Below are 26293 nucleotides of genomic sequence, written 5' to 3'. Positions count from 1 at the left end.
AAAGGCTGATTCTGCTGTTATGACAGTAATCCGTCTGCCTTGGGCCTGGGCTCTTTCTTTTGCTATAGCTGTTTGGACCGCATGAACAATGTTTTCCTTAATACTGAATGTTTTTTCAGCTTCTGTGTACAAATGTGATTTGTAAGCTATTGGTACCGTTTCTCCTTCATTAGAGGTTAGGTACGTGAATCCGCATCTTCCTGGGATGACTCGAATCACAAGGTTGCGTGTGTTATCGCGTGTTTGCAATTTAGTTTTAGCTAACATGTCTGTTTGCAATGATCTCAAAATTTCTGTGTGTTTTTGAGTCCAATTGATTGTTTTAAAATCCGGTTTTATTAAGTCAGAGAGGTTTAACCCTCTCTGCATAATTTATAATGTAAGTTCTTCCGAAATTCAGGAAACCTAGAATCGATTGTAAGTTTTACAGCGTTCTTGGTGCTTGGATCACAGCACATTTCTCTAGGAAATTGTCTGCCAGGTTTTTGCCTTCACTTGATAATTCATATCCTAAAAACAGGACAGTTAGATGGGCAATTCGTGACTTCTTGAAGTTGAATTTGTAACCCTCTGCTGCGAACCCAAGTATTATGGTGTTCACTCTTTTCAAGTGAATGTCCAAGTCATCGTCTGTTAGATAGATGTCATCGACATAAGATAATGCCTCATCATCATATGTTTGTAGTAACTCTGTTACTCTCGCTGAGAATAATCCTGGGCTGTTCTTGAACCCCTGTGGCAAACGACAGAAAATTTTCTGCGAGCCATTTATTGAGAAAGCGGTCAAATATCTGCTTTCAGGTGCTATATTTTGACAAAAGAATCCATTAGAGATGTCTAATGTTGTTTTGTATTTTTTGCGCACTATGTTATTCATTAGTGCTGCACTGTGTGAGTTTTGTACTGCAAAGGTTTTGCAACATGAGTTAAGGTGTCTGTAGTCCAAAACTAGACAATATGAATCGTCTGGCTTGGAGACAGGAAACAAAGGATTGTTCATTTGTGAGGTGCAAGTTTCAATCACCCCTTGGTATTCAAGTTGATCTAAGATCTCCCTGACCTGTTTTTTTAGCTTCTTGCTTAATTGGGTACTGCCTTTGTGCTGTTGGTTGTGATTTTAACTGGATTTTGTGAGGAGGTGAGTCCTCATCCCATCCTACATGGTTTTTATATAATGCAGGAGCCTGGGCTACCGCCCACTTTCTTGCAAGTATATATTTTTTATGTATTGGAATGTGATTTGAGAAGGCAGGCATAATCATTTCTTCGCCATGAGGGCACTCCCTGACAAACTCCGGTGGCCAGTCTTTTTCAGCTAAAAGGATGTCATAGCCTTTGGAGAGGTTATCCCAAAATAGACCCCTTATTTTCCTAGTCTTATCTCCCTCTATACGTAATGTTATTTTGTATATTTTATGAGGTTTGCTAACCCTGGTGTCAGCAGTTTCCACCTGAATGTATTCATTCGTGTCCACTGTCTCCAGATGATTCATCAGGATCTTGCGAGCTATGCTCACTTCTGCTGCGCTGTCTAGCATTGTCTGAGCCCACTCTCCGTTTTTCAGCTGTGTCCTCAGGATCCTCGGCATGTTTGATTACTTTAATACTGGCTACCTTCTTTTTTGGAAATTGTACTTTGATGAGCAGGTTCCTTGTCTTTGGACTTGACGTGCTCTTCTTTGTGTTCTGACCGTCCTCTTCTTTCAGATTTCTGCGAGGAAGTCTGAAAAGATCGAGAGTGACGTGTATCAATATCTTGATATCTATCAGGTTTCTTCAAATTATCCCTATTTCTAAGGTTGTGTCTTTTCTCAGAGGGCTCCCTCTGGGGAGACTTGTGTCCTTGGTCCGGAGATCTTTCTCTCCGCCAAGGAGACCTTCCTCTGGACTGGAATCTTTTCTCTTTAGGAGTGGATTGTTTATTTCCATCCCAGCTCTTTTTTGGAGCGGTTAGATTATTTTTAATAAATATTGTTTCAGGATTTTCAGTTAGTTGGGGTTTTACCGGTTTCCCACCCAAACTATCTCTTCCTAGTTCTTCATAGGATTTTTCTATGATTCTGGCAAGTTCAAATGGTTGTTCTGCTATATCTGTTTCTTTCAACTTCTGGCGGATCGCTACAGATGCTGCTTCCCCTTTTATGTTGGCTAGTAATATAGCCGAGACCTGCTTGAAGTCTTTCAGTAATTTCATACCCAGAGTTAAAGCAGGTTCTGGACCGTATTCATTTTGAATCTGTTTTAGCACATCTGGTATTACCGCCATGGACGGAACACCATGTGTTTTTGTGTAAATGGAAGCAAAGACTGTGCCCCAAGTGTCACAGTCCTCCACATGTGGTGCGATCCCCATTGGAAGACAGTCAGAATTCTGTGTTTCTCAACAGGGGTAGTATCCGGAAACACCGCCTCTATTTGACTGATTTTTTGTGCTAACCAGAATGGAATTTGTTCCCGTTTTATGGGTACTTTACCTAGACATGACTATGTTCTGTGGTGTGATTTTATTTGTGTTCCCCCGATGAGGGGTCAGCTGTGGAATTTTAATAGCTGGTTGAACTGTTGAGGTCCGCATTACATATTGGACTAATTGTCTATGTATTTTGATTAGTACTTTTAGTTGGACTAGAAGTTCTGGTATAGACATTTTTTCAATGTCTGGATGTGGTGTGTAGCCGGCTAGGACCGGCCATGTTGCTCCTGTTCTTCCTAGAGGACCGAGCCTGGTGATGTGATCATTATGTTTTAGGGCGCCTTTAAACCAGAGCAGGTGCTCTTGGTATTTTAATGGGATTTCCACTTCCTCGAAAGGAGTGTACTCTTCCGGAGGTTCCTCTATTTTATAATAGTGGAATTCTTTTGTGACAGTGTTTGCTGCTGGAAAGTTTATCCATGAATAGAATACCTCTGTCTGCCAATATTCGTGTGCCTCGATTACGAATATGACTGTACCACCTCTTGGTGTTAGTCCATTTTCTATAAGTTTAAGTGTTATAGTTTTTCTTATGTTGACCGGGATGAGTATGGCTTCCGGGCCAGTCTGCAGGAGACTTGTGTCATCCGCTAGGAGTTGAGCTGCTATTCTAGCTGCCTCCCTATCTTCTTCATTGTCTGACATTTTACTGACAAGAAGGTTTTTTGTTGCAGATCAGGTTTCCAAGGAAACAAAAGATTAGGTGCACAATATTTTGGAACACTGTATCCTTCAACGTTAAATAAACCAAAAACTATACATAGAAACCTCTTCCTACAAAGTTTCGGAGGATTTTAACCTTTGATCCACTCCAGACGTCTTTGGAGTATTTACGGGAGAAAGGGTCTGTGTGAAAAAGCACGACTGAGTTACTCTAATGCCTTGCGTTAGATTTATCGCCTTACCAAACCGTTGGGCGCCATGTAGTGTAGTTCCTATATTCCCAATAGGCTCTGAGCATTGGAATAATATCTTCAATAGTATAGACATAGGACAGAGGTTAACTAGGTCTTCTACTGTCGATATTAGACTTAAGTTTTGTGTGCCAGCTAGCTCAGAGTTCACTAGAAACTTTCTCGACTAGGCAAGGAGGAGTTTAACCTCCCTGGATAGACAAGAAGGGATTTAGTTTCTGACAACCATAAAACATGACAACTTTGCTCTCCCTGATTAAGAGTGTATCTCTAGAGTCGTGTGAAAACAAAAGACAGCTATTTTACTCAGTCAATACGTGCGTACTTAGTTTCACCAGATTGCAGAGAAAAGAAGAGACGGGCGTTTTCAATAAAAGGTGTTATTTATTGGTCAGTCTCTTTTCTCATACAAGAGAAATGAATCGCTACGATTGTAATACTTATAGTTAAGTAAAGTGCATACAGTAAAAGCAGGATTATGAAATAATACTGTAAAAGCATGGATATGGTTTCTTAGCCATATGATACTTTAAAATGGATAAAATAGATACATACATATATACATTGACTAATCGTACTCAACTGGTGCTTCTAACTACGCCTACCCCGGTGTACCTGACCTAAGCCTAATACATGGGAGGGAGTAAGTAAGTAGCAGTTTAAGTTAAGTTTGGTTTGCCAAGAATCTGACTCAAGAATTCTCTGTAAGGGTTTAGTCAGTTCAGTACCTGGGGATTTGAAGGCAGGAGGGCTGGTATCTCTCTCTCAGAACTCGATATCCCAGTTCACCCGCAAAGGCAAACTGGAAGCGCCGGAAGCTGGATTTCTAGGCAGGAGAAAAGACAGCGTCCCTCTCTCAGCGCGTCAAAAGGGAGGGGCAGCGTCCGTGGGCTCTCATCAGCTGGGCTCTTGGCAAGTAGATAGCTGCTCCAGATTCACCACCACCGTGCCTTTGCTTAAGGCAGCGTTGGTATATTTATACCTGAAAGGTGCCGGGTTTGACGTAAGGATGGACATAAGACGTCAATAAGATGTCACTAAGAACGGGTCGTTCTTACAGTGCTTTACAGGAGTTCTCGGACGGAATCAAAACAATAGCAGGCGGGGGTTTCCCAGGTTTGCTGAAGGCTTGGATTTGTTTAAGAACTCGGTGTGCTTTCTAGGGGGCTGGAGGAATAGTGCTTGCTTAATGTGACAGCATGCGCTATGACTAATTTATGAAACGGGTTTCTATGCCGTTGTAGGGATATTATTGATTTATAACCGGACAAGGGCAAAGAATAGGAATATCGATACAGGTACCTAGAAAACACACTACAGCACCACAATGCCTGGTGCTAGTGAGACATTGTCCCGGGTGGTTGCCCTGTGTTCAGAACGGCTGGTGTGTACGAGGGGCTCTGCCCGTTAACTGTGGGCCCTCAGCCACCCACATTTGCCTGGGCTCTCTCTCAGCTGCTATAATTCTGCCTTTCAGGGCTTTTTGAAAGTGCTTCTACACAACGTTGCCTGTAGCTCCGGTGTGTCCCTGCAGATCCCTACTTACCTCATCATGTAGGCGGAGAAGGATCAGTACCAGGAGAATCTCCTAGCCTACCTCCCCTGGGATGATTACTTCTACCAGGCCGATTCCAATTATAGGGCTGTCAATCAAGCCATAAAACCTTTGAAGCAGCGCCTATCTGCTCAGATAGCTAAAGAATGCGCTAAGTGGGCTGCCTCGCCCCAGTTGCCCCTAAGTCACCCCCTGTACCTCAGCCTACTTCCCCCCCCTACCAAGAAACCACGCACCCAAGGGGTTGATGTTGACGTGTTTGCGCGCCTGAAGCAGGCTTTCTTGGTGCAGGTTACCTCTCCATCGGACCCGGGGCCCCCCGCGGACTGTACCCCAACGCCTTCGCGCACTGCTTCCCCAGACCCCTTTGACAATGGGGATTCGCCCGGCGACGCAGTTGAGGAAGCGGGCTCCCATCCTCCACTCCTGCCCCTGCAGGGCCTCCGACATGTTGGACCTGGAAGACATTGTCTACCCTAGGTCTATGGATTGGGTCCCTGGAGATAAGGTAGCCCAGTATGTGGCAAGCCTTCTGCGCAAGCCAATTGACAGGGATGCTCGAAGCCGCCTTCGGGCGGAGGCACTCCGCCCCAGTTTGGAGGGGAAGGTTGCCCTGACACGGAGATAGATCCTAAAATAGCAACCTTCCTGGTGAAGTTTGTAAGGGACCCTAAAAGGGCATCAATCGTTCTTGGCGCTCGTGCCAAGACAAACTGCTGGATGCGGTGGGGCCTGTCAGCAAAATTCCTGACATGGCCGAGGAGGCCTAGGTATCCGGTGCCCTTATCTCGCCAGAAGTTCTCTCGAGTTGGGTGCAGCTTCCGATCTGAATTATTGGGAACGCGAATTGCACGCTCTCCTCAGAGAGAAGGCGGTTTCTCCAGATAGACCCCAAGTTGGGTGACTTGGCCTCTTCAGAGGCGGGCGCAGTGGCCCAAGGGGGCTGATTTGGCGACCCGTTTGTCAAAGAGTTGGGAAAGTTTGTGGCCACTTTCACTTCACTTGACAGTGCCCAGTCTAACATCAGGAAGGTCTTTACCCCACGGGTTTTCCAAGGGGCCAGTCGTGGCAGGGGCCGCTCGACCAACCGCTTCTCCACCCTTGACAGAGGGCAAGGCTCCCGGCGCTGCAGTATCAGGATAACGCCCGCTTCAACAATTTCTATCCCAACAGAGGACAGAAGTTCCGTGGCGGCCAACGAGACCAGCAACATGGTGCTGGAAAAGGTGATTAATACCCTCAGCGAGTTTGCAGGTGGGGGGCACTTAGTGCTGTTTTTGCCGGATTGGGCTTCGCTCACAAGCAATGCTTGGGTGCTACAGGCGGTCCAGGGCTTCCAGTTGGAGTTTCTTGACCGTCCACGTCAGCTAAGCTATCCCTGTCCTATTTCCTTCTCTCACTGAGAAACCGAGCTGGTGCGCAAAGAGGTCTCTGCCCTCCTCCACAAAGGGGCAATTTGCCATGCAGAGGAGCACCCAGGTGGCTTTCCCAGCAACCTTTTCTTAGTTGACAAGGTCGAAGGCGGCCGTCGGCCAGTCATCAACTTGAAAAGTTTCAGCGAGTGGGTGGTTTACCGCCACTTCAAAATGGAGGGCATACACCTCCTCTGGGACGTACGGAGACCACTCGACTGGATGGTCCGGCTCGACCTGAAGGACGCGTACTTGACCGTCTCTACTTCCCCGCATCAGCGTTTTCTGCAATTCAGGTGGGAAGGGCAGGTCTTCGAATTCAGCACACTCCCTTTCGGGCTAGCCTCCGCTCCGTGGTGCTTCACAAAGGTCCTCAGACCAGCAGTGGAATTCCTGCACGCACAGGGTATTCAAATGATCGTCTACTTGTACGACATGCTCTTTCTGGATCACTGTCCCTGGAGACTGTCTGGCCAGTTGAGGACTGCAGTCGACCTCCTTCAGGGCCTGGGATTTGTCATAAACAAGCAGAAGTCTCCCCATCCAGTGTGCAATCTTTTTAGGCTTCAATGTAGACTCCGTGTCTTCCACCCAGAGTCTTCCCGCCAGGAAGATGTCGAAGATCAGGCACAAACTGCGACAGACATTGGCGAAGATGCACATTTTTTGCGCCAACTGGCATCGCTGGTAGGCCACCTCTCCTCTTCAATACAGGCCTTCGTTCCTGGGCCTTTGCACTACCACACTATCAAGCGCCTGAAGGTGCATCACCTCAGGAAGGGTTTGACGTACTCCCAGTCGATACCTCTGACGGACGAGGTGAGAGAAGAGATGGAATGGTGGATCACCCACATGGAGGCGTGGAATGGCAGAGCGATCTTCGGTTCCGCTCCGGACATCGTCATAGAGTCCGTCGCCAGCCGCTCTGGTTGGGGAGCCCGGTGTGGAGAGTTCTCCACGGGTGGAGCCTGGTCCACTCACAAAAAGTCCCTGCACATCAACTGCCTGGAGCTGCTAGCAGGGTCTTTTTTTTTTGTAAAACATTTTTATTGTCATTTATTTAATAGTACATACAACACATCTGATAATGCAGTTGATATTGACTGACAAGCAAGATTGCACAATCGTGCTCAATGTTGACAGAGTGTAAAGTCCTAAAGTATGAAGGCTCTCACTCAGTTTTTTAGCCGGCGACAGTCCCAAGAGGTCTGTGTCCAATTATAGCTAACAAGCTTACAGGGTGGTCGCCGCGCCTTGCTGGGGTTGTGGGGTGTGTCTATTCTCCCCTTGCACTGTATCATAGGGGTTATGGGCTGTCAGCCATGTGTAAACCTTGAACAAACTGGGGATATATAAAACTGGGGTGCACTATGTCGCATACAATAGTTATGTGTAGTAATTCGCCTGAGAGCTGTACCATTGCGGGGTATCATACTGGAGTAACGCCGGGGGGTGGGGAATCACTGATCGCTGCCTGTGTGAGGGCGTGATAAGTCAGTTGCGGCTGGCAATTTTGACCTGTCGGGTGTCAGGGCCCCTTGTACGCCCCCTGGGTAGTTTCATGGGCCATGGGAGCCCCAGGGGAAACGATCGTCCGTGGTCCCGTCACTCTTATTGTTTCTTGCGCAAAGGAATGAAGTAACATGGCCCAGGGCATGGAAATTGGATGTTTGCGGATTCCCTCCGCTCAGGGAAGTCCTTCTTCCGCCGTACCCCACTTTTTGACCTCGCCCACCCATGCCTCCAGGGGAGGACCCTCCAGTGCCTTCCAGTGCATGGTGATGCATCGTTTGGCCAGAAGGAGCACCAAGGAGGCAAATCGCCTCTCTACTTTCATGTGCTTTTGTCGCTTATGAATACCCAGGGCGCTAGCCTCCCATGTGTATAGATCCCGTAGCTCCGTGACCGTTCGAAGGGCAGTGTGGATCGTGTGCCAGTAACTGAAGTGATGGACAATCCCATAACATGTGTAAAAATTAGGCATTGGGCTCCAGGCAGCTAGGGCAGGTAAAGGAGCTGCAGATACTTTTTTGGTATGTTTAATTTGAATGAATCATTTGGCAAAGTGGATCACAACATCACATAGGCACATATCTCAATCATTCAATTTATCCTCAGCATGTTCCACATGTTTTAGATATCCAAATGTATATATTTTCCCCACAAGACAACCTTATAACAAAAATATATATTTTTTCTTTTTTAAATATCTATGTTCAAAAGATCTAGTTTCATGATATATACTTCAATTAATTATTCCTAAAACCAATACACATTTTTTCTTGCAGACAGATTTCTGTTCTGCTCATTGACATTTTTCTTTGTATGTGTAAAATAAACCGGTTGTCTTCATGTACACACATTTAGATGCATACATTGGCTAATACATCCTCAAATGTTATTAATCCCAACCAATCTCTCTTCATGTTAATACATATTCATTGCATTCCCTTAAAGTGATGAAAACTGGTGGTTTGTAATTTGATGAAAGCTGGCGGATTGTTACGCGCGTTTAGGCTTGCGCCTTCCTCAGGACTCCGTGGCAAAAGTCTTTAAATGAAACAATTTAAAAAGGTTTTTAACATTGATTCTCTAGGAGAGAGATTTTAAATCATCTAATGGAACATTGTAGTGCCTACTTGATCACATTATTTACATAAAGATTATCAGTTATTCAAGGAATAGTGTAATTTGGGAGACTTAGTGCTTCTGGTTGACTACCATTCAGAAATAATAGATTAGTATACAGTGAACACCCATGTGATAGAAATTAATTAGAACAACATGTGCACTGATAGAACCTGATATCAGAATAATATACAGGTTCTAAAAACCTTCACCAGATATAGGTTGCTATCATGCTTCACAAACTCTATTGGTTTCTTTATCCCTGATCTTTATGACTCTGGGCTGCTCAGTTCTATTGTTCTTATGTTTTAACAGTCCTTATGTCTCTTCTTCGGTTAGTGCGGAGGACAAATGGACAATTTAAGTAGAGTAGATTGCTATTGTAACAGTTTACTCTTATAGAAGGAACCCAGTTATTGCTTGTTATACCTTTTCTAAAGGATATTCTTCTTGTTATCTTGCTTTGCTCAGTGAGAACAGGCTTTCTTTGGCCACGGGATTGCTTCTTATATTATTACTGTTGTGTTATTTCTCCCTCTAAGTGATGACAAAAGATTGAGACCTACTTTATTGATATCATATTATCTGCATGTACTTTCTTTTTTGATGTTAAACTTCTCCCATATGTTACCTTGTCAATAGGTCGACTCTAAATTACGTTCTTTTTGTTGTACAACGATTACTTTATTATCCTGTTTGCCGGTGCCTAGATCTTAAACATATCACAAATTACTTAGGGGTTGTTGCTAAGCCCTTCAAGGAGCTGCCTGGGAAATACTGCTTTAGTTTTTCGGGAGTGAGGTAAGCCCTATGCAGAATGTGCAATTGTATGTTCTTGAATCGGTAGTTGCAGGATACTTTTTTGGTATGTTCAAGTGCCCTAGTCCATTACCTGTCATGCAGTGGTCTACGAAAGTCGGTTTCCCATTTTTCTCTGAGGGGTGCAAGTGTGGGTTGTTTAAGGGTTCGTATGGCTTTATATATCCAAGTGACTAAGTGTCGCCCTGGACCCATCTGCAGGATCGCATGAATTACCGTATGTGTGGGGGGTTCCGCGTCAATCGTGTGCCACTGCTTGCCGCAGTCTTCTAGGAGCTGTCTATGCAATTGGAACTGTCCCCTGGGGAGTTTGAAGTCATTCACTAGCGCCTCGAATGTCTAAGTGTCCATTAAAATACAGCGCCCTTACGTCTGTCCGGGCATAGTCAGTCCATATGTGTAGCATTCTCTCTGTGTAGTGTACCCGGCCTTTGGGGAACCCTACTAGCGGCAGAAGCGAGGAGTAAGGAGGTGCAACCCGATGCATTCTGTGAATGCGTGTTAGATAGGCGCGCAGCGTCATCACCTTGAGTGGCTTAGTCGGCGGTGGCGCAGCCCCTGTTAGTAGCATGCGGTGGATAGTAAGGGTTTGAATGTGCCCGGTCGTGGTGATCAGTTCCCTTTGCGCCCTGCCCGCTGTCCAACGGGACACCCATAGTGAAGTAGTGTGGCTCACTGGTTAGAGGCGGCAGACCCGAGAGCAGAGGACGGCCCGGGACCAGGGTTCGATTCCCGGCGCGGCAGGTTTCTGGACCAGGGTCAGCGGACTCGATAATTCTCTCGCCTCGGTGCCCACTCTGATCAGAGATCACACTCGGCAACTCTGGGCATTAGCTTGCCTCATCTTCACTAACGGCCCCACCAGACCGCCGGGGATGCCTGGTCTCACCCTGGAGATACCCATTAAGGGACCATCTCTCAGGGAAGCCAGGAAGGGTTTCGCAGCGGTCGAAGCGCCTTGGGACCCTACGGGTAAGTAGTGCGCTATATAAATGCCTATACATTTACATTTACATTTACATTGCAACTGGGCGGCCAAGATGTATACCTCAAAGAATGGGGCTGCTAGCCCTCCTTGGTCAAGGGCCAGTTGAGTTTCATAAGGGCAATATGCCTGCGGCCGGAGCCCCAGATGAGGACCCCAAGCAGGGTGTCTAGCTCGCAAAAAAGGGATCATGGGGAAACAACCGGGAAATTGGAAAAGAAATAGCAGTCGCGGAACGAGGATAATTTTTGCGACCGCTATCTTCCCTGTGACTGCCAGTGAGAGATCTTTCCAAAAGTAGACGGAGGACCTAATGTCAGCCATCAGTTTGCAGTAGTTGCCCACAGACTATATCATACGCCGCAGGACATATACAACTCCTAGGTATCTGACTGCTTTTTTTTTTTTTTTTTTTGTCCTCATATATGCCACCAGAAAATGATTACTCTGAATAGGCATTCCTCAGGCCACTGACACAAACCTTCCTATTCCGGCCCTCGTGTTTGTGGATAGCCTTTAAGGATTGCCCAGAGGTAGGATTGTTACCCGTCCAACTTCCTGTCATGATGGTACTTGCTACTCAGGAAGGACAGGACCACAAAACCTCTGGCATAATCATTGGAGCTTAGGTTTATTTTATCTTTCGCTCCATGCATTTAAAGCTGACCACAGATTTACAGACTTTTCTCCACCACATAACATATCAAATTTACTCACCACCATAATGTTTTTGAGACAATCTGCAAATATTGGAGGGAGTGCCGATTTCCATACCTTACAGATCTCTCTTCTGGCGATCACTATTACATAAAAGATAAACTGTGATAAATTACTATCCAAAACGTAATCTGATTGGAGACCAAAAAAAACCAAGTTGGGGGTGCATGGAATTGAAAATGCGAGTACATCCTCCAAAAACTTACACACCTGTTCCCAAAAGTTACTTATATTGGGACATTCCAGAAACATATGAATATCATTTGCATCCTGCAACTTACATCTTGGACAGAAATACTTAACAACCGACATCTTGGAGAGTTTCGCAGGAGTCCAATAAGCTCTGTACATGGTGTACAAATGGTTTCTTCGCAAATTAGAGGGTTTGATTATTTGCTGAGACATTGTAAAGGATTCTTTCCACAATTTCATTAGGTTATCCGAAACCCAAAGCCCTGAGGGGTCCCACAATTTCATAATTTCAGTTTCCAAATTATCCCTATTGTCGAGTAGAATTTTGTACAATATGGCCGTCTCCCCTCTCCTCACTCTAGAATTATTGATTAAATTCCACAGGGGACTCTCGTTCTCTAAATCCCAAATTTGGCTTCCCCACCAGGCTGACAGCTGATAGAACTTAAATCTCGTGAGAGTACCCCCAGTTAAACTAACCAAAAATTCCCAATTTAGGGCTTTCGAGGCATCCAAAAAATCCCCCCATCTAAAAAGACTAGCTCTCTTCAACGGGAGAGCTAGTTGATCGCCCAAACATTCAGGAGTACCTGGAGAGTCCCAAATCGGAGCAAAGGAGTGATAATAATGGATAGATAGCAACTTGCAAATTTGATACCAGTAATGTAAAGCGGCTTTCAAAACCTTCAGTCTAACTTTTTTGAAAAATTTTTGATCCCCAAACTTAAACAAGAAGAAATCTGCATCAAATGGAAGGTCATGCAACATGGCCCGAAAAATTAAACTATTAGACGTAGAATCCAATTTATTGGCTAAGAGCCGAAAATTTTTAAGCTGGAAAGCATAACAATAAAATAATAAGTCTGGAAGAGCCAAGCCTCCTATTTTTAATCCTCTCCTTAGCTTTTTCCATGCTATCCTTGGGGATTTTGTCGCCCAAATAAAGGATCCAATCCTGCCTTGTAGATTAAGAATATCTTTTTTATTAAATACTAAAGGGATAGAATTAAACAGAAATGTTACCTTCGGTAATATAATCATCTTTACTAAATTCACCCTACCATAAATATTTAAGGGTAGAGAGTTCCATTTAGACAATAGTTTTTTATCTCTTTTATCACGGTTTCCCAACTGGTCTTAGAGATTTCTTCTACCTTCTGAGTCAGTTGGATACCAAGATATCTCATCTTAGATTTTGCTTCTGGGATAGAGACTGGACTGTTCCAACACATAACATCGGTTTTATCCCTATTGATGCTATATCCAGAAACAATACCAAAATCATCAGCTAGTTTAAATAATCTAGGTATAGCTTCAGATGGGTTTGAGGTATAAAGAAGAAGATCATCAGCGTATAGTGCTGTCCTGATTATTAATTCTCCTATGTTAAAAGGGACAATTACAGGGTCTTGTCTCAGAGCACAAACAAATGGCTCGATATATATGTCAAACAATAATGGAGACAAGGGGCATCCCTGCCTTGTTCCTCTATGAATGTGCAACCAATCAGACAAACCGCCATTTACCAATATCCTTGCTCTCGGGCCCGTATATAAAGTTTTAACCCCATTGATGAAAGTTTCTGGAAAACCGAACTTTAACATTGTTTTCCAAAGGAAAGGCCAATTAACTTGGTCAAATGCTTTGGCTGCGTCTATTGCAACTATAGCAAGAGGCTTCTTCTTTTCAATTGCATAATCTATGGCCCCGATTACTTGAAATGTGAGTTCGTTTAATTGGCGACCGGGAATAAATCCCCTCTGATCTGGATGGATAATAGTTTTAATAACGTTTGCCAATCTACTGGCCAAAATTCCAGAGTAAATCTTTAGATCAGAATTTAAAAGTGAAATGGGGCGATACGATTCTATTTTTGTCAGGTCTTTATTTGGTTTTGCATTTAGGGAGATTGTAGCATCTAGCCAAGAGGATGGAATTTGTTTTCCCAGAATAAAAATATTATTAAATAATTTTAATAGTGGAACTAGAATTTCTTCTATATTATCCTTATAAATCTCTATTGGAAGCCCATCCGGGCCTGCAGCTTTGTTTCTTGCCATTTTCTTTATTTGAGATCTGATCTCTCCTTCTGTTATTCCCTTTGCCAGAAAAACTCTGTCTGTATTGCTCAGCTGTGGCAGGTCCCTCAAGAAAGACAAATTTTCTAATTCCTCATCCGACCGACTGATTTTGTCACAATACAGCTCTTCATAAAATGTTTTAGCTTCCTTCTTAATCTCTCCATCCTCTGACAGGAATACCCCAGTTCCGCGCTGTATCAATGATTTTATATTATTTCTTGTCCTCTCTGTCCTGGCTTTCCATGCTAGTAATGATCCACATTTCTCCCCATACTCAAAATTACGTAATTTACTAACTTCCCATTTATTTTTAAGAATTTTTTCATTTCGGAGTCTAAAATTTGTTTGTAACTCAAATAATTCCTTTTCTAATCTTGATATGTTACTTTGATCCTCACCAATGGCAGTAAGGAGTTGCTGTTCTTTTGATTTAATCAAACTGAGATCTTTGTTATCCTTTTCTTTCATTAACTTCCTGATTAGGATCATCTGAGAGCCATATATTCCTCTTAAGAAAGATTTAAGAGTATCCCAAACAATATAGTCTGGAGCTGATTCTTGATTGAACTCAAAGAACTCTAATATGTGTTCCTTGATTTTAATGTTAAAGTCTTCATTTAACAAAATAGTCCTATCTAGTGTCCATCTATAATCAGAAAGATTCATTTGAATATTAATAATCATCTCAACCACAGAATGGTCCGATAACCCATTGGGAATATAAGAAATAGAGTGGGTATTAGCCAATAATGATTAATCCAACAGAAAAAAATCTATTCTCGAGAACTGATGATATTTTTTGCTATAGAAGGAAAATTCTTTCTTAGTGCCGTGTTTAACTCTCCATACATCACATAAAGTATATTCTTTCATTATATTCTTCAACATCGAGAGGGATTTTTTTGGGCAATTATACTTAGCTTTTGAAGTACGATCGACTGCAGGGTCTAGTAATAAGTTAAAATCACCGCCCAACACTATGGGGGTTGTAAACTGAAGCATATAATTTTCTAATTTCTGTAGAAAATAAGGATTATCCTCATTTGGACCGTAATAGACCCCACATAAAAATTTAACAGTGCTTATAGAGACTAATGCAGCCAACCACCTCCCTGAGTGATCTGTAGCCCAATCATGGATATTAATGCCTTTATTAGCACATATTATCATTGCTACACCTCTCGTTGTGCCAGTTTGCTTTGAACAAAGAACATCCTGGACCCACCTATTCCTTATAAAAACGTTTCTACATTCTTCAGCTCCCAAATGCGTTTCTTGTAAAAGAATTATAGAAGCATCCGTATTTTTCAAAAAATTAGATACATTTAATTGCTTCTTACGGCTCCCTATTCCGTTCAAGTTCCAGGAGAGGATCTTAGTATATCTAAGTTGAGGCATCGGACATTTCTACTCTTCTACCTTTTGAGGCCAGCATTAAACGTAATAGTCTATAAAAACTTATAATTACTAAAGAAAAATACAAAATTCTTTGGGCATAAGAGGACTTTTTTATTTGATTTCTCACCCCCCCCCGAAGACCCCCCCATCCCTCCCCCCGAGGAACCCTACCCTCCTGATTGGCGTAACTACGCCATAGGAGGCCCTAGACCCATTTTGCCCTGTCAATAAGAAAATAGAGAGGTAGGTCTCTAGATCTCTAGTTCTACATATACGGATTTTTGTAAATTTTTTACCAAACCCCCCTTTTTTTTTTTTTTTTTTTTCCCTCTCCCACTCCCACTCTCACCTTAAGCATACCCCAGCACCCTGCTTTTTTTTTATATATATATATATATATATATATATATATATATATATATATATATATATATATATATATATATATTTTTTTTTTTAATTATTATTTCTCGAACCTCTCCCCCTCTCTCCCCCTCTCACCACCGCTCCATCACCACACCACCATACCCCTCTTATCCCTCTTAATATAGATTCAACAAGATAGTACCATTTAGACTATAATAATACATAATTAAACATAGTAAAAAGTCTCTAATTAGTCTGTCTGCTCCTTCATCTTAGTTAACACTGCATCTACTTCCTCCGGGAAGTGGCATGTATACATTTTATTATTCCACATTATTTTTAGGAGCGCTGGAAATTTCATTTGTACTTGCGCCCCATAAGAGCGCAGCTCTGGCATTCTCGAACCAAGCTCCCATTGTCTTTGAGCTGTCTTACTGCCTATATCAGATCTGATATGGTAGGGGTTCGCTTGAAAATGTAGAGAAGCGCGAGAGAGGCATCTAGTAAGAATTAACTCTTTTACGCTATAAGTTTGAAAATAGACTAGGATCTTCCTAGGTGCTTTTCGATCAGGGTGCAATTTAAATGGATCTCTATGGACCCGCTGAATTTCTGCTTCCAAATTAATGTCTGGTCGATCCTTTAAGATACCTTCCCGTAGCAATCTGCATACAAATCCTTTTAAGTCCTCTACCTCAGCCCCTTCCGGAATTTTTAAAATCCTCAGGTTGTTACGACGAGTCTGAGTCTCCAATCTTTCAAGGTCCATTGCTAGGGTACGATTCTGAGCCTTTAGAGCAGCTATATCTTTAGCATTCATATTGGAGGATTCAGTAAGAGAAGACACTTTTCCTTCTAGGACGCTAGTCCTGGCATTTATACCCTCTATTTTGGCCTCTAAAAGATCGAACCTATCATGCAGCCCCCTCTGATTTTTTTCGGAAATCTCAAATCTCTCCAACAAGTCCTCAAAGTATATAATAAGGATCCCAATCTTTCCTCTGCTGTACCACCTCCGCCACTTGCTGAGGCCCCCCCACTCGGATGGGAGAGAAGGCTGTAATTTTCCGCACATAAGGCAGGCTGTGTAGTAGAGCCATTAGATTGAAATGCAGGAGCCATAGTATGAGTCCTATGAGCGCTGCACGAGGGACTTTCACTAGGTGTTATACCGTTAGAGTTAGAGTTAGAGGGAGAGGGAGATTGTATATCCTCCGCTGGTATTTCATTAAGAAGTCCAGAGTCCAACACTGCATACTTATTACTCAAAGGAAAGACAGCTAAGCAGGGAGAATTCATGGCTTTGTCCGATTTATCACTTTCATTCCCTGTAAGATTACTTGTTGGGTTACTTGTGGGATTACTTGTGGAGTTACTAGTAAGACTTTCTTCAACTGGTACATCATTTGCAATCTCCCCAACTGCTAAGTTCATTTCTTTACTGCTCTGACTTTTAGAGGAGACTGCTTGCTCCATAATTTTAAAGTAGCTTTTTAATGAGGGAGTTCCTCTAAGCGGTTGCTTTTGTTTCAAACCTTTTGGTTGTCCTCTCTTTACTCCCCCCCTTCCTACTTTGTTTGTGGGGTGAAATAGGCACTGGCCCAGCGCTTCCTCCTTCAACCAAATCAATGGGACTAAGGACCCCTTTTTTCTTAAGCTCTTGTTTAGAGCGCAATTGATAACGATTTTTTGGTACTATTTTGCTAGCCCTATGGTTAGCACCCTCTTTAGTTGTAATATCAGGGGAGCAGGTAAGTGTCTGTCCTTCAGCAGTTACTCCACTTCTGCAAGGGCCTTCTAAAGCGGGGATGACTTTGTGTGTCTCAGGCGCTTCCTTATCTGCCTCCATACAAACAAACAATTCGTTACCGGTGCTGGTCGCTGTGACTGAAACTTGATGAGCTAACGCAGCTGCTCGATACCAGAAAGCACTTCTCGAGCGCAGCCATAGATTGTTGCAGCTTACCTGCAGACCAGGCGGATTCCAGGCTTGTACAGCTTGCACAGCTTGCACAGCGTCTCTGCTGGTTCTATCTTTACCTGTCACTCCCGGTCTCGAGACCTCTCCGCCAGTTTTGGGCTTTATCCGATGGAGTATACCGGTACGTTGCTCCTCGGCATACCACCGCCCCCGCCTGCATTCACTCTCTCGCTCTCGCATTACGCGGGGTCCGCGCCGGTCCTAGTGCCTCCGGATCCCGGGCACCGCGTTCAGCGTTCTGCGTCAGACTCGCAGCTTGAGAAAAGACAAAACACAGCGGAAAAGAAAAGCTCAATAATTGTCTAGTAATCGTTTCCGATATAGCATTCCTGCTCACCAGTGTGTAAACTGCCGCCATCCGTATCCCGGGATCTAAGAGACCATGTTAGAAGCTCGTCCAGGGCACTCAGAGTCGGAGCCTCACAGCAGCCGTTAGCCTGCCGCCGCCATGTTCCTCCCGTCCCCCCTTCCAAGGTATCTGACTGCTTGGGGGCTTCATGAGATGTCCACGTTACCCAGTTGTAACTGACATTGAGGCAGGGCCTGCACCAAGGGATATACAGTGGATTTCGGCCAGTTGACTGAGTCCCGCCACTTCCTCGAAGTCTTGCAAAATGCGTAGTATAGGGGATAGGTCTACTGTAATATCCCGGACATAAATGAGCACATCATCAGCTTATAGTGACACTGCATGGGTGGAGTTGGCGATTGGGATGCCCCACTCGTTGCTCGCGGCACGGAGGTGGATTGCCAAAGGCTCCATTGCCATGGCCAAAAGTAGGGGGGGGAGAGTGGACAGCCTTGCCTGGTGCCCCGGCAGACTGGAAGGGAGGCAGAAATAAGGGGGCCTAGCCTCGCTCTGGAGCTGGGCGCGGAGTAAATGAGCTTAGTGTAGGCTAGTAGACGGGGTCCTATGCCCATTCGCTGCAGGACCTGAAATAAGTAAGCCCGCGAGAGGGTGACAAAAGCTTTTTCGAGATCCAACACCAGTCGCGTATCTGATCCAGCACGTGAAGCCGCCGCCGGATTTTGTACGAGGTATTTCTGCCCTGAACCAATCCATTCTGATCCGGGTGGATCAGCTGTGGGAGGACCGTGGCATACCTAACCGCCAGGATTTTTACGTAAATGTTATAGTCCGCAGGCAGTAAGGCTATGGGCCGATAGGAGCCCAGTCGGTGGAGGTCCCTATCTGGCTTAACAAGCGACACTATGACTGATTGCAACATGGATTGGGGTAAAGCACCCTCATCTAGTGCCGCCTGGAATTGCAACTCCAGCTGGGGGATCAATTGGGACGTGAAGGCGTGGTAAAATTCTAGTGGAAGGCCATCTAAACCAGGGGCCTTGCGGGTAGCTAACGCTTTCATTGCGTGTCTGATTTCCGTCGCCTTGATGGGTCCGTTGAGGTCTTGGCGGGTGTCGCAGTCTATGTGGGGGTAGCTGAAATCGATCTAGAAAATAAGAAAGTGTTTCCTCAGGTGCCTGGATGGGACTGGCATATAATAGTGTGTAGTGCTATTGAAAGGCTTGTAGGATCAAGTCCTGCAAGTATAAAAGTGTCTTGAGCATTACAGATGGCCATGATGGGTGGAAGAGTCGAGTCCTGCTTAACGAGCCATGCCAATAATGTTCCCGCCCTGTCTCCCTCTTTATGGACGCGAGCTGCTAGCAGGGTCGTTTGCAGTGCAATGCTGGACAAAGGATAGGGTTCAATCCTGCGTCCTTCTCAGGAAGGACAACATCTCTGCAGTCCAGTACATCAACCACCTAGGTGGCAGCAGGTCCAGGATGTGGGCGAACTTGGTCAGAGACTTCTGGCATTTCTGCCTAGACAACCAGTTTTCAGTGACAGTGGAATACCTTCCAGGACGGGAGAACGAAGTAGCCGACTCACACTCTCATCACCTCCTAGACGCCAGCGTGTGGAAGCTGGACCCTCAGGTCTTCTCTCAGTTGTTGGAGAAATGGGGCCCCTTCTGGGTCAACCTCTTTGCATGGTGGCTAGATCATCAGTTACCGAGATACTTAAGTTGGCGGCCAGTTTCTCAGGCGGAGGCGATGGCAGCGGAAACACGGCTATGCCTTTCCTCCATTCTCCATGATCATGCGAATGTCAGCTTTGCTTTGCCACCAGCAGGTGGCGGTTGTGTTGATCACACCCTGGTGGAGGTCTCAAGTTTGGTTTCCAATTCTACTGGAACTTTCTTGGGATTCTCCAATTCAACTCCCCACTTTCCTCACATTCTCCTCAATCCCAATCTCGTTTCCCATCGCCTGGTAGTGGAGGGAACGTGGACGATGATGGCCTGGCGGATCTCCGGCGTTGCTGGTCGCTCCCAGGCCTCTCAGTAAAAGCGGAGTACTTGCTCACCAAGGCATGGGCGGACAGCATGACCAAAAGATACCGATCAGCCTGGCACAGATGGAGTCGTTGGTGTGCGCGACTGAGTGTCGATCCCGTGGGGGCAGATGTAGCCCACGTTCTTAATTTCCTGGAGAGTCTAGTGGAGGATGGTCTGGCTTATAGGTCAATAAATACCTTCCGTTCCGCAATCTCAGCGGGACACATGATGGCGCTGGGCTCTCAGGTGGGCGAACACCATTTGGTTTGCAAGCTGCTCAGAGGGATTTGGCTCTCTCCCCCTCCGGAGCCTCGGTATTTGGTCCTATGGGACTTGAACCAGGTGTTGAACCTTTTTCTTTCTTGGCAACCGAATAGGTTTCTGTCTCGTAAGTAAGTGACGGCCAAATTGGCAATGCTGTTATGTCTGGTCTCGTGCAGGTGCGTCTCAGACGCGAGGGCTTTGGATATATCAGCCAGAGTGTTCTTCCCTATTGTTCATGGGAAATGTAGTTATAGGGGTTTAAAAATATGCTGCTGTGGAAAATAAAGCGAAGGAAGAAGGCATAATCCTTGCCTCCTTGTCCTTAATAGAACTGAAACTTACCAGCACTATAGCTAGGCAAATTTTCATTACATCACACACACTTTCAATAAAAATAAAATGAATTTGCAGAGCTCGGCTAATCATCCAAAAGGTTATCCAGGTACTGCAAGTCATGCTGCTTGGTGGAGTCAGTTGAACAGCCAAGTCTTGAGCTCTTTCTTGAATTCCTGAAGAGAGGATGTTTTCCGGAAGAGGATGGGGAGGCTGATCCAGGACTTCGTGGTGAGGTAGAAGGAGTGTCCTCCACTGTTGCTGCGGCAGATATGGGGCTGCAAGCGAGGTGTAGGAGGCGAAGAGAGGTGTCTGGACAGGTTTTTGATGTATGATGGTTCTTGATTGTGCAGGGCTTTGTAGGCGTGGAACAGAATCTTGAATTGACATCTCTTGTAGATTGGGAGCCAATGGCGCTTCTTGAGGTTTGGGGTGATGTGGGTCTGTCAAGGATAAGTCTGGCCACTTAGTTCTGTATTGTCTTAAGTCTTTTCAGGAAGGGGGGGGGGGTGATTCCTACATAGAGTGCATTGCCGCAGTCCAAGCGTCTGGTGACAAGGGCTTTAGTGACGGTGCATCTAGTGCTGATCGGGAGCCGGCTATTTGAAGATCATTAACCACTTCGCTGCTAGGCCTTTTCCCCTCCTGTGCGAAGTCTTTTTTTGGCGATTTGGATTAGTGCGCGCTTAGGCCCCTGTAACTTTTTGACCACATAGGTATCCACGCCAAATTTGCGTCCTTTTCTTCCAACATGATGTGGATTCTAAAGGTCCCCAGGGTTTGTGGATTCCCTTGAAGGGGTCCCAGAAATTAAGCAAAATACAGTAGAAATGTTGTTTTCTTCAGAAAAATTGGAAAAGCGGGCTGCAAATGAAAGCCTCTGGGTTTTTCCCCTGCAAATGTTATCAACAAAGGGTTTGTGGGGCTGAAATCTCCATTTCCTCAGCTTTTAGGTAATGACAGTCTTTTGTCAGAGAACCAACATTTTTCACACAGTTTTGGCATTTTTCTGGGACATAGCCTATTTTTGCTATTTTTAGAGCTTTCAACCTCCTTCCAGTTAATGGTAGAAATGAGTTTGATAGCAATAATGGATCCTGGAAAGCTATACATTTTCGAAAAGTAGACAACATTCTGAATTCAGTAAGGGGTGATTTGTCTAAATCCATGAAGTTTTCTTTATAGAAACTAACAGTTAAATATTGGAATAATTGAAAATTAGTTGAAAAAAACTGCCTTTTGTCTCAACGTTTTCACCTGTAACTTCTTGTAATTTTGACAGCTCTTTGAAAGCAATATACCTACCGTTACATCCGTTTGACCTTCCTGGTTGTGGGGATATATAGGACTTGTAGTTTCACCAAGAACCCGACGAACCCAGAGCCAAAAACTGAGCAGCAACTTGCAATGGTATTTTATTATTTACCGGGTATAGAGCACTTATTCTTGGAAAATGTATACATGGAAAAATCGGTATGAAAGACACCTATGTATTTCTGAATTGGGTACGAATTATAGAGTTTAGAAACAGTATATATTTGCACATTTTCAAAATTGGGAATACTCATAGTAGCATGAGAATTATTGGTCATTTTTCAAAATGATTTTTTTTACAGAATGTCTTTTATTGGGAAGGGAGAAATGCATAATAACTCAATAGGTAATAACAGTTGATTTACAAACCTGAATTACCCTAAGTCTCCCGATAAAAACGGTACCTCACTTGTGTGGGTCGGCCTTGTGACTGCGACAGGAAACGGCGCAAAATGCAACGTGGTCACACCTCAATTTTGCAGTTAAAAAAAGAACCCTCTTATGGCAAAGTGCCTAGCTGTAGTTTTTGCACACTAGCTCTGCCGGCACCTAGGGAAACGTAGCAAACCTATACATTTTTTAAAACTAGACACGCAGGTGAATTCAGGATGGGGTGATTCGACTGCCTCCCACCAGGTTCTGTTACCCAGAATCCCTTGCAAACCTAAAAAATTGGAAAAGAAAACACATTTTCCTCACATTTCTGTGGTGGAAAGTTCTGGAATCTGCGTGGATCAACAAATTTCCACCCACCCCACGTTCCCCAAAGTCTTCTGAGAAAAATGGTACCTCACTTGCGTGGGTCTGCCTAGTGCCTGCATCATGAAAGGGCGCAAAAAGCAACGTGGTCGCTTTTCAATTTCATATTGAAAAATGGGCTTTTTTTGGCTAAGTGCCTACCTGTCGTGTTTGAACCCTAGCTCTGCCGGCACCTAGGGAAACCTAGCAAACCTATACATTTTTGAAAACTAGACACCCAGGTAAATTCAGGATGGGGTGATTTGACTGCCTCCCACCATGTTTTGTTACCCAGAATCCCTTGCAAAGCTAAACAATTGACAAATAAACGCATTTTCCTCACATTTCTGTGGTGGACAGTTCTGAAATCTGCGTGGATCAACAAATTTCCACCCACCCAGCGTTCCCCCAGGTCTCCCGAGAAAAATGGTACCTCACTTGCCTGGGTCTGCCTTGTGCGTGCGACAGGAAACAGCGCAAAACGCAACGTGGTCCCACCTCAATTTCGCAGTCACAACTGGCCCTTTTTTGGCAAAGTGTCTACCTTTCGTTTTTGAACGCTAGCTCTGCCGGCACCTAGGGAAACCTAGCAAACCTATACATTGTTGAAAACTAGACACCCAGGGAAATTCAGGATGGGGTTACTCAACTGCCTCCCACCAGCTTCTGTTACCCAGAATCCCTTGCAAAGCTAAAAAATTGACAAAAAAACACATTTTGCTCACATTTCTGTGGTGGAAAGTACTGAAATCTGCGTGGATCAACAAATTTCCACCCACCCCGCTTTCCCCAAGGTCTCCCGAGCAAAATGGTACCTCACTTGCCTGGGTCTGCCTAGTGCCTGCGACAGGAAACAATGCAAAACGCAACGTGGTTGCACCTCAATTTCACAGTGAAAACTGGCCCTTTTTTGGCAAAGTGCCTACCTGTAGTTGTTTAACCCTAGCTCTGCCGGCACCTAGGGAAACCAAGTAAACCTATACATTTTTGAAAACTAGACACCCAGGGGAATTCAGGATGGGGTGACTCAACTGCCTCCCACCAGGTTCTACTACCCAGAATCCCTTGCAAAACTAAAAAATTGACAAAACAAACGCATTTAGCTCACATTTCTGTGGTGGAAAGTTCTGGAATCTGCGTGGATCAACACATTTCCACCTACCCAGCATTCCCCCAGGCCTCCCGATAAAAATGGTACCTCACTTGTGTGGGTAGGCATAGTGGCTACAACAGGAAAAGGCCAAAATCGTACGGTGGAGACTTAAAAATAACCTATAGCAAAACTACCTATTTTTTGGTGGGGGGGCACCTGAGTTTTTGGCCCGGGGCTCGGCGGCAAACTTGGGAAACTACCAAACCCAAACAGTTCTGAAAACTAGACACCCGGGGGAGTCCAGGGAGGTATGGCATGCGTGGGTCCCCCCATCGTATTCCTACCCAGAATTTCCCGCAAACCTTAAAATTAGGTAAAAAAAACACTTTTCCATACATTTTTGCGTGGATCTCCGTGCCGGCAAAAATGTCCTACCACCCAGCGTTCCCCTTGTTCTCCAGAGTAAAATGATACCTCACTTGTGTGGGTGGGCCAAAGCAGAACAGGCCATAAATGTATTTTTAAGAAATTGGAGCGTTCGGGATTGACAAATAAAGCACAGAGAATTCTACTATTTTGGGGTCATCCTAGTCACAGGCCTTTGGCCCACCCACACTAGTGAGGTATCATTTTACTTGGGAGAACAAGGGGAACGCTGGGTGGTATGATATTTGTGCCGGCACGGAGATCCCACGCAAAAATGTATGGAAAACTTTTTTTAAACCTAATTTTAAGGTTTGCAGGGAATTCTGGGTAGGAAAACGTTGGGAGACCCACGCATGCCATACCTCCTTGGACTACCCTGGGTGTCTAGTTTTCAGAACTGTTTGGGTTTGGTAGTTTCCCAAGATGTCCGCCGAGCCCCGGGCCAAAAACTCATGGGAACCCCCTTGCAAAACAAAATTGTTTTGACTGAATTAAGTTTTCAATTCAAGAGCGTGAGATTCTTGGGACAATATTGCATGGAAATTATGACAGACATTTTCAAGTTTGCAGGACATTGTGGATAAAAAAACAATAGAATTCACAAGAAAGACATGACCAATACTCCCATGGTGTAACAATAATATCTACATTTAGTAAGTTATGTATAGCTGTAATGTACACCTTAACAGAGTTACTCAAAAGTCAAACATTCCAGCACGGCTATCTATTCCTCAAAGACACACACATACAGGTTGGATTTGGCACCAGGGCGAGTGAGGGTTCAGTGCATAAAATTTTATTAACAAGATATTTCAACGAAATGAAATGCTGTCAATAAATAAATGCATAAAAACCGAACCAGTGACTCGCTACTCGTGAGCTGTAAAGCCACAACAAGGCACCAACCGTTTTACAGGCCATTCACGCACCTTTCATACCGGATACACACCAGACCATTGACACCATCCGGAAGGAAAAGCAACACATTACAACATTCACAAAAAGGGACAAGGTACACCCTACTTCAGAAAGAGAAAAAAGACAAATATTACTGCACAGCCATCTAATCCGCAAGCTCACATACATACTGGTTGGATTTGGCACGAGGGTGAGTGATGATTCAGTACATACAATTGTATTCGCAAATAATTTCACAAAAATGAAATGCACTGCGAATAAAGGAAAATATGAGAAACTGAACCACAGACACAGCTCGTGAGCTGTAAAGCCACATCAAGGCGCCAACCTCTTTACAGGCCATTCATACACCTTTCATACGTGTGACACATACAAAACATTCACACCGCCAGCCGCAGACCCATCACATTACAACACTCACACCAGCAGACAGCGCCATTCAAGGGCCCATCACTTTCACACGTCCACATTCCGGACACTGCAACTACACAAAATGATGGACTGCGTGGAGTTCAGTCAACTAGCAGTGTGTGTAGTGACCAACAGAAAGTAACTACTCACACACCGCCAGCCGAGCGCAAGTCCACCCACACGACCATCCAAGCACCAGGCCATGCACACTGCCAGCCAAGCACCTATCCTTGCACTCCGCCAGCCAAGCAAAAATCCACGCACACCCCCAGCAAAACACCAATCCATGCACTCTGCCAGCCAAGCACCAGTCCACGCACACCACCAGCCAAGCGCCAGTCCACGCACACGCCATCCAAGCACCAGCCTGCACACACCACCAACGCATTTAGATTTTTTTGTTGTTGAAAATAACACAAACCAATTACAAATACCTACAAATCTGCTGACAAATTCTAAAACTAAATACATTGCACTAATGCCAACCTTGAAACAGACTAAAAAATATTACAGAATACAGACCAGGCAGTTCACTTTATAGCTAATTAAAACTCCCAAAACTTCTTGTGTGTGGTACCATTTAAAACAAGCTGACACAATCCAGGCTTAGAAGGACAGTCAGGGCAGTACATACGAGTCTCCCTCCGCACGCCGCTTCGCCAACAGACTCTACATCTTCTAGTGGGAAAGTCTTTTGAGGATGTGGGAGGAATGTATTCAGAAAAGTGGCGATCTTTCAGTCTAGCCACATCCTCCACCACTCCAACTCTAGGAACACTTGCCTGTTCCACTAGAACAAGGCTGCCTATTATAGACTCCTGAAACTTAACAAAAGGCATCTTTGACTCAGGACAAGAATTCTGGAACACAACAAAAGCATTAAAGGTTGCCAAGTGGAACAGATGGATAGCCAACTTCTTATACCAAATG

The 26293-nt window shown here is 44.6% G+C and overlaps 1 protein-coding gene across 3 annotated transcripts in view; it reads right to left on the bottom strand.

Moving 5' to 3' along the window:
* Positions 1–26293, bottom strand: part of LOC144824974 (ATP-dependent RNA helicase DDX25-like) — a 2510053-nt gene that overhangs the window by 2029622 nt on the left and 454138 nt on the right. The window lies entirely within an intron of this gene.

Source organism: Lissotriton helveticus, chromosome 3_1 (genome assembly GCF_964261635.1).
Source record: "Lissotriton helveticus chromosome 3_1, aLisHel1.1, whole genome shotgun sequence".
Lineage (NCBI taxonomy): Eukaryota > Metazoa > Chordata > Amphibia > Caudata > Salamandridae > Lissotriton > Lissotriton helveticus.
Note: the sequence above shows the minus strand (reverse complement) of the source record. Positions and strands in the feature narration are given on the sequence as shown.